This window comes from Salvelinus namaycush, chromosome 15 (assembly GCF_016432855.1).
Source record: "Salvelinus namaycush isolate Seneca chromosome 15, SaNama_1.0, whole genome shotgun sequence".
In the NCBI taxonomy this organism is placed as follows: Eukaryota; Metazoa; Chordata; class Actinopteri; order Salmoniformes; family Salmonidae; genus Salvelinus; species Salvelinus namaycush.
Genome location: NC_052321.1, coordinates 9,855,393 through 9,864,948, shown reverse-complemented (window position 1 = coordinate 9,864,948; position 9,556 = coordinate 9,855,393). Strand labels below are relative to the sequence as shown.

General features: G+C 43.6%; 1 pseudogene; it reads right to left on the bottom strand.

Annotated features, from left to right (window-relative positions):
• Nucleotides 1-350: 350 nt before the first annotated feature.
• Nucleotides 351-9,142, bottom strand: LOC120059757 (annotated as a pseudogene).
• Between the last annotated feature and the right edge of the window lie 414 nt (nucleotides 9,143-9,556).

Sequence of the window (9,556 nt, the reverse complement as noted above, 5' to 3'; positions counted from 1 at the left end):
ATTGATTTGAGCTGCAAATAGAGTAAAAATGTCATATCATTCAGGCCAGACTCTGCTATCAACTCTTTAAATGGAATGATATCTTCGTCCCCACATGACTGTTTTGAAGTTGCCAGGTATCATTAGCCAGTGTCTTGCCACCTGCAGTAAACAAGGGATTGTTCCTTATTGGACAAGGGATGGATGCACCATCGATAACCTTTTATGCCGTCTGGTTAATGATGAGTGAGAAAGTTAGACGCACAAATATCATACCCCCAAAACATGCGAACCTCTCACCATTACAATAACAGCGAAGGTTAGCATTTTTTTTGGGGGGGGGGGGGTATGATATTTGTGCATCTAACTTTTCACATACTGTACATAAAGTAAACCCCTTCCACAGTGATCATCTCCATGAAGTAGTTCTGGTTGTGTTTCTCCTCTGCTCTCTCCGATCGGTTGGCGTTGTTCTTGAACAGGTCATTGAAGAGCTAGGGAGTTAAAAACAAACAGCACTTTAAAATGCAGTGGAGAACATTACAACATGAAAGAAAACTTCCAGCAATGGCATTATATTTCTAGGATCGTTTCCCATTTGGCTGGGCTATCAAATGGCTCTCCTAACTAAAAACACTTGTCAGCTGAGGTAGGCAGTTCTCTGCTGCCAATCACTGGAACGAATTGCAAAAATCACTGAAGCTGGAGACTCATATCTCCCTCACTAACTTTAAGCATCAGCTGTCAGAGGAGCTCACAGATCACTGCACCTGTACATAGCGCATCTGTAAATAGCCCATCCAACTACCTCATTCCCATATTGTTATTGTTATATATTTTTTTGCTCCTTTGCACCCCAGTATCTCTACTTGCACATTCGTCTTCTGCACATCTATCACTCCAGTGTTTAATTGCAATTACTTCGCCACTACGACCTATTTATTGCCTTACCTCCATAATCTTACCTCATTTGCCCACACTGTATATAGATTTTTTCCTATTGTGTTATTGATTGTATGTTTGTTTATTCCATGGTTAACTCTGTTTTTGTTTGTGTCGCACTTCTTTGCTTCATCTTGGCCAGGTCGCAGTTGTAAATGAGAACTTGTTCTCAACTGGCCTACCTGGTTAACTAAAGGTGAAATAAAAATAAATTTAAAAAGGCGTGTGGGAGTCTGTGTGCCAGATACAGGTCGGAAAAAGTATTAGTTTCCCTTTCAAATATTTAATGTGCATTTGATTTAACTTCCCCAGTTTAATGGAACCAATGGAAAAGTGCAGTCCAACCTAAAAAAACAGAAAGTAAACAAATACTATTTAGATCCAGGTGTGGTGTGTGTGACCACTTTCCTGTCATTATCTGACATGGGACTGAGGATGGTCAGCTCTGGCAGGCTGGGTTTGGGGCTTGGGTAATTCACAAAGGACTGGTGGAATGGCGCCAAATACTGCCCTTTCTGAGATGGTAAAAACACAGAGGAGATTACTTATACGTCACCGGCCAGTTTATTAGGTTCACCCATTTAGTACCGGGTCGGACCTCCCTTTGCCTCCAAAACAGCCTGAATTCTTTGGAGCATTCTACAAGATGTCGGAAACGTTCCGCAGGGATGTTGGTCTATGCTGACATCACGCAGTTGCTGCAGATTGGACAACGTTACATTCATTCTGCGAAAAGCCCATTCCATTTCATCCCAAAAATGCTCTATTGGGTTGAGGTCTGGGGACTGCGCAGGCCGCTCAAACTGAACTCAGTCATGTTAGACAATTTTTTCCCACTCCTCAATTGTCCAGTGTTGGTCGTCTGCTGCAATAGCCCATCTGTGACAAAGATTGATGAGTTGTGCGTTCCGAGATGCTGTTCTGCGCCGTTATTTGTCTGTTTGTGGCCCGCCTGTTAGCTTGCACACTTCTAGCCATTCTCCTTCGACCTCTCTCATCAACTAGCTGTTTTCGCGCACAGGACTGCCATTGACTGGATGTTTTTGTTTGTCGCTCCATTTTCGGTAAACCCTAGACACTGCCGTGCGTGTCTGTAGGAGCCATCCATTTTTGTGAACGGGGTGGTGGAGCTCATGAATTGAGAAAGTTTGATCTAAAACAGTTACATTTGTTATGTTATACTGGAGACATTGGATCCCTGCTCTTCCTATTTATTATAGTACGCCAGTTGAAATAACATAGCTGACATGAGTTATAGGTGGATTCCACAGGCATGTTGGGCTTACATTCTTAAACTACTATCCCGGAATTTACAGGAGGCTGCTGAGGGGAGGACGGCTCATAATAATGGCTGGAATGGAATCGAACGCATGGAAGCCATGTGTTTGATAACATTCCATTTCTTTCCATTCCAGCCATTACTATGAGCCCGTCCTCCCCAATTAAGGTGCCACGGCCGCCTGTGCCAGGAATTATTTTACCATGATGCCCCCACAACATTCTTTCCCCACCAAAGTCGAAAAAGCATGATGTACTTATTTTATCAGTTGTCTGGGCACTGAGTTGATGATCAAATTAGTTCAACAGGAGAGCAGGTTGTGAGAGATGTTATTAACATAGAACCGTACAAAACCGCACAAACAGATCTGGGACCAGGCTACTTGGCCAGTGTTACATACCTAGATTGACATCAGGCAGCATCTTGTCCACGAATTGAGTCCAGACTGTGGAGATGGGAAGTCTGCCAGCAGCTGACTGTTGCTCAGCTCTGGGTCCTGGAGCAGTTTCTGGAAGATAGCCAACAATATTCACTTTGTTTACAGATTCATAAAGGGCTGACAGAATAGCACTTTGTTATTCATTTAGAACAATGGAACATGAGAGACTGGAAACAGTGCAGGGACAGTAAGCCTATATTTGGGGTTCAGTGGTAGATTTTGACCACACCAGCCCTGGGATTTGAGCCATCAACCCTTTGGTTACTAATCCACCTCTCGAACTTCTACACTTACTGCAGCCACTACATAAGCTGGTAGGTATTCATATGGTGACAGACCACAAAGCTATTTCTGAAGCATGACCTCTGTTTTTTTACTGGTGCAGTGTGAAGTTGCCCCTAGAAGCTGATCATTTTCCTTACATACATAATGGTTAAGGTTATGATTGGGGAGGGGAGGGGAAGCTGATCCTAGATCTGTACCTAAGGAACACTTCACCCCAGAGCTTGTTTACTCCACAATGACTACCTGGATGTACTCCTGGAACTTCTTCTGCTTGGAGGTCAGGAGCTCAGTTCTTGGTACCAGAAAGCATTAAAAAACAATGTTATAATAAAGCATTGCATGCTTTGTATTCACAAATGATCTCGGAGTAGGAGTGCTGATCTAGGATCAGGTTCCCCCTCTCTATTTAATCTCAATCATTACAATCTGATCCTATATCAGCACGCCTACTCCAACACTATTGTGTGGAACGGCACAGAACTGCAGCAAGGTAAAAGGGGAAACACATTGCAAAGGACCAATGTGATTGAGTGACATATACAGGAAGTACTGTAATACCACAGGGTTCAATTCTCAGGCCGACTCTTTTCTCTGTATATATCAATGATGTTGCTCTTGCTGCGGGCGATTCCCTGATCCACCTCTACGCAGACGACACCATTCTGTATACTTCTGGCCCTTCCTTGGACACTGTGCTATCTAACCTCCAAACGAGCTTCAATACCATACAACACTCCTTCCGTGGCCTCCAACTGCTCTTAAACGCTAGTAAAACCAAATGCATGCTTTTCAACCGTTCGCTGCCTGCACCCGCCCGCCCGACTAGCATCACCACCCTGGACGGTTCCGACCTAGAATATGTGGACAACTATAAATACCTAGGTGTCTGGCTAGACTAAACTCTCCTTCCAGACTCATATTAAACATCTCCAATCCAAAATCAAATCAAGAATCGGCTTTCTATTTCGCAACAAAGCCTCCTTCACTCACGACGCCAAACTTACCCTAGTAAAACTGACTATCCTACCGATCCTCGACTTCGGCGATGTCATCTACAAAATAGCTTCCAATACGCTACTCAGCAAACTAGATGCAGTTTATCATAGTGCCATCCGTTTTGTTACTAAAACACCTTATACCACCCACCACTGCGACCTGTATGCTCTAGTCGGCTAGCCCTCGCTACATATTCGTCGCCAGACCCATTGGCTCCAGGTCATCTATAAGTCCATGCTAGGTAAAGCTCCGACTTATCTCAGTTCACTGGTCACGATAACACCCACCCGTAGCATGCGCTCCAGCAGGTATATCTCACTGATCATCCCAAAAGCCAACACCTCATTTGGCCGCCTTTCCTTCCAGTTCTCTGCTGCCTGTGACTGGAACGAATTGCAAAAATTGCTGAAGTTGGAGACTTTTATTTCCCTCACCAACTTTAAACATCTGCTATCTGAGCAGCTAACCGATCGTTGCAGCTGTACATAGTCCATCTGTAAACAGCCCACCCAATTTACCTACCTCATCCCCATACTGTTTTTATTTATTTACTTTTCTGCTCTTTTGCACACCAGTATCTCTACTTGCACATGATCATCTGATGATTTATCACTCGTGTTAATCTGCTAAATTGTAATTATTCGCTCCTATGGCCTATTTATTGCCTACCTCCTCATGCCTTTTGCACACAATGTATATAGACTCATTTTTTATTTTATTTTATTTTTCTCCTACTGTGTTATTGACTTGTTTATTGTTTACTCCATGTGTAACTCTGTGTTGTTGTCTGTTCACACTGCTATGCTTTATCTTGGCCAGGTCGCAGTTGTAAATGAGAACTTCTCCTCAACTAGCCTACCTGGTTAAATAAAGGTGAAATAAAAAAATAAACTAGTACGGGATCTAAAATAGGATATGTATTCACTGACAGCAGCTCTAGTAGGGGTAAAATACAGCTAGGGGAGTATCTAGTGCATCAGCTACGGAAGACTCTGGGAGAAGAAGAATAAGAGCAACATACTGAGGTTCAAGTCCACTGAGCAATGCTGTGGGAATGATGAGGATGAAATAGTCAGAGGAAGCAGGGCAGTGGTCTCTGCCAATGAATCACACATTTGATCACACAACATTACATATTTTCTTAGCAGATACCCTTAAATGATAATCCTGCTTGAAATTAATAACAGCAAACCCAGTAACTTTGACAACTTTGTAAGTTCACTAATGATCTTGAAAGGAGTTAGTCTCAGGGCTCCTTTGAATGGATATTTCTGAATATTTTCCCCATTCACCTTATTACAAAGAAAGAAACAAATCATGGTATTGAATAAGCAAATATATAGGCCAGTAAATCAACATACGTTGTACACAACAGATCTTGAATCACTAAATTTACTGAGTGTGCCTTCCTAACTAATCCTGGATCCACACTGCCACCCAGGGGCCCCACACTGTACAACCTATCATGTCGTCCTCTGCCTCCACCAGGCCGTAGGAGGGCAACATGGCTCCCTCCATGGTGGTGGGCTTGAACAGGGTACCCCCCCCACCACCGCCCCCCCCTCCCCCGGCTGCACATTTTAGTTTTTGCCGTAGCACTACACAGCTGATTCAAATAACCAACTCCTCATCAAGCTTTGATTATTTGAATTAGCTGTGTAGTGCTAGGGTGTGTGTCCTAACCTCGTCGTTTTGGCAGAACATGGGGGTGAAGACGTTGTCCAGCAGGAACAGGAAGTGCTCGTAGGCCTTGTACAGGCAGCGTACGGTCTGCAGCTTCACCACCTGCCTGTTTGGCCCTGTCCGGGGGTATTGTCAGATGGGGCCACAGTGTCTCCCGACCACTCGTCTCAACATCCAGCATTTATGCTGCAGTAGTTTATGTGTCGGGGGGCTAGGGTCAGTCTGTTATATCTGGAGTATTTCTCCTGTCATATCCGGTGTCCTGTGTGAATTTAAGAATGCTCTCTCTAATTCTCTCTCTCGGAGGACCTGAGCCCTAGGACCATGCCTCAGGACTACCTGGCATGATGACTCCTTGCTGTCCCCAGTCCACCTGGCCGTGCTGCTGCTCCAGTTTCAACTGTTCTGCCTGCGGCTATGGAACCCTGACCTGTTCACTGGACGTGCTACCTGTCCCAGACCTGCAGTTTTCAACTCTTTAGAGACAGCAGGAGCGGTAGAGATACTCTCAATGATCGGCTATGAAAAGCCAACTGACATTTACTCCTGAGGTGCTGACCTGCTGCACCCTCGACAACTACTGTGATTATTATTATTTGATCCTGCTGGTCATCTATGAACATTTGAACATCTTGGCCATGTTCTGTTATAATCTCCACCCGGCACAGCCAGAAGAGAACTGGCCACCCCTCATAGCCTGATTCCTCTCTAGGTTCCTTCCTAGGTTTTGGCCTTTCTAGGGAGTTTTTCCTAGCCACTGTGCTTCTACACTTGCATTGCTTGCTGTTTGGGGTTTTAGGCTAGGTTTCTGTACAGAACTTTGTGACATCAGCTGATGTAACAAGGGCTTTATAAATACATTTCATTGATTGACCACCCCGGCATGAGGACCTCAGCAACTGGAGAGAGAAACGCATATCAGTATGACTTAACAAACCTGCCGTTTGTAAAAATGCTTAGAAAACTGTTCATATGGGGCTCCCGGGTGGCACAGCGGTCTAAGGCACTGCATCTGTGCTAGAGGCGTCACTACAGACCATGGTTCAATTCCAGGCTGTATCACATGATTGGGAGTCCCATAGGGCGGCACACAATTTGCCCAGCGTCGCCCGGGTTAAGGTTTGGCCGGGGTAGGCCGTCATTGTAAATAAGAATTTGTTCTTAACTGACTTGCCTAGTGAAATAAAGGTTCAATCAAATAAATAAACAGGAAGGGATTACCTGTACTTCAAAACCCATTCTTTTTTTTGCCGTTGCATAACAGTTTAAAATAACATGACCCCAGGCCTTACCAGCAGCAGACAGGCTGCTCTAGCAGACTTGTTGCACCATGTAAACCCTTCAACTTCACAGACATGTGCTCTCAGTGCCACTTGACACCAATTGACATTTTCATAAGTGTCACTTGGTGATAAGTAAGTCACCACAGACAGAGGAAGACAAGAGTGGTGAATGAGAGGGAGGAACTACAACCAGTGCTATAGCTAATTAAGGAATGTGTATACAGTGTGAAATAAATACATCTTTAATTAGCCTATTAGTGGACTAGGTGAACTCAGTACCTTATTTCCTATGTAATGAAGGGCAGAAGGGAGGGGAATCAAGACTTGGACCTGGTCCAGAAACAACCCTTCCCCCTTCGGTAAACAACCCCTTCCCATTCGGTGACTGCAGTTCTTAAGCCTTCCATTTTGACTGGAGAGTTTCTGCCATATTGCTTTCACTTATCCATTTCCTTCAGATTTCTAAACACCGAAAGAATAGAGGCTAGGGGGGTTGTTTCTGGGCCAGGACATAGTTGTCAGTCTATTGTATCTCTATCTGGGATATAGGGGAATGGCCAAAGCCTACTTACCCTCAGTGAGGCAGAACTGGATCATGTGCACTGCCCCCTCCAGCATGAGGGAGTTCATGAAGCAGAAGAGCAGGTCCTGCTGCTCCCTGATCTTCTTCAGCTCTAGCTTCAGCACTTGAGACTTGCTTTGGCAATGTAAACATGTTTCCCATGACAATAAAGCCCTTTCAATTCAAATGAATTGAGAGAGGGTTATCAGACCTAGGAGGAAATGAATTGTAGGGAAGTGCAGTATTTGGGAGAAGAGGGGAAGGAGGGAAGGGTTACTAGGCTACTTACAGAGGGCTTCTTGTCGGAAACGTCACAGTACTTGTGCAGGAAGGGAACCAAGGTTGAGCTAGGCTCTATGGCGGCCTCGGGAGGAGAGTTGTCTATGAATATGAGAAGCAAATGGTTCACGGTATCCTAAAATGGGAATGAGCATTGATTTACAATTGTCCATTTTGGCTTGTTTAAGTCCTGGGAGAGACAGCAAATCGAATCAAGCCTGAAAACAACCTTTTTCTATGTGAATCAGAATATAAATAATATCTGATGTGTCAATGAAGCATGTTACATGTTAAATATTATTAAGGTAAAAAATCTGATCACTAGAATAGCCTAAAGCCTGTTTTATCTTTTGAGTTCGCCGTACAGGCACAGCAGCAACAAAACGCAGAGTCACTCAGCTCATCCTCAAACGCCTCATCATCTGTAATATCCCTTCACTGGTGAAACCAACCAGGTCATATGTCTATGCATACATATATTTAATGCAATATGAAGCACTGCTTGCGAGGAATACAGTAACACACCTGAGGTGCGTTTAACAAGGTAAATAGTTAGCTAACATATTCCATTTGTTTTGTGTTAGCCGTTAAGTCTGAAGGGCATAGAAGATAGTGTGTGGCGAACAATGGTGTGTTCGTAAATTCACTCTGGATTGTCAGATTAAGCTCAGAGTGTGCTCTGGGTGTTTGTAAATTCACTGCGTTGTCAAATTGTCCTCAGAGGTTTTGGCTCTCAGAGTGTTCCGAACGTGCACTGGACCCTCTAGCCAAAGAGTGGGGTTGATCCGAGCATTCTGACCTCACAACGGCAGTCAATCACCCAATATAACCGGCTAAAGTTAGCTAGCTATTTCCAGACATAAATGAGAGAACACCCCACTCTGGCCATTTTTCTCACCCTAGCAGAGCTGGTTAGGCTGTTTTCATGTTATCTAATGAGTTGGTGACTGTAACTGTGCTGCTGGAAACAATTGAATTACTGTTTTTTTGCCAGAAGTTTATTGACACTGGTCATATTCAACAGGTATTGCGCATTCGTAAATTCAGTTATTGTGTACTCTTGCACACAGACGAGAGTCCTCTGAAATCGGAATAGATAGCTAGAGGGAATTTACAAACACACCCTAGTGTCTGGTTCGGGCCTAAACTTGGACTGTTCATTCAAATCATTCAACTGAAATTGTTACTCTGGCAACATGTTCACTGCAAACAGAAGCCTTTTTTAACTCGCCAGTGATCCTCTGTACCAGGGATACACAACTTTTGAAGAACCAGTTCCAGAACCTTGAAACAGAGCAAAGAAATATCACATCTTAGAACAGAACCACTTAAGAATGCACAAAATAAGGAGATTTTTTTCAATGTCCCATACCTCTGAGAGGCACACACTTGAGGGAATTTTCAAGTCCAGCCATGGTTGATAGTTCTCTAGTAGTAAGGTTGGTCTGTCAATAGATAATTATTAAGATAAATAATGCCAATTAACTCTACTTTCTGTTTTTTTAAAGTCTGTTAAATATTGATAAAACCATTAGTCCACCCTTTTGTCACATATAGCCAAATTAATAAAAGTGCTCAAGTGGGACCCTTTCAATTCCATGATTTGGCCATTGGTAGGCAGTAAAACATAAGACTGATGGTACTTTATTTATTTATTACTGTAATGCGAGAATCGATTAAAATGAACCGTAAACTCAGAGGCCTAACAGTAGGAACAATACATTCTTCATTCTCAAACTCACAGAAATACAATATGACCAACATCCTAATAGACATTCAGTCACACACTTCTTTTGTAGCAGCGGACTTACCTGTGCCTTTTATATCTT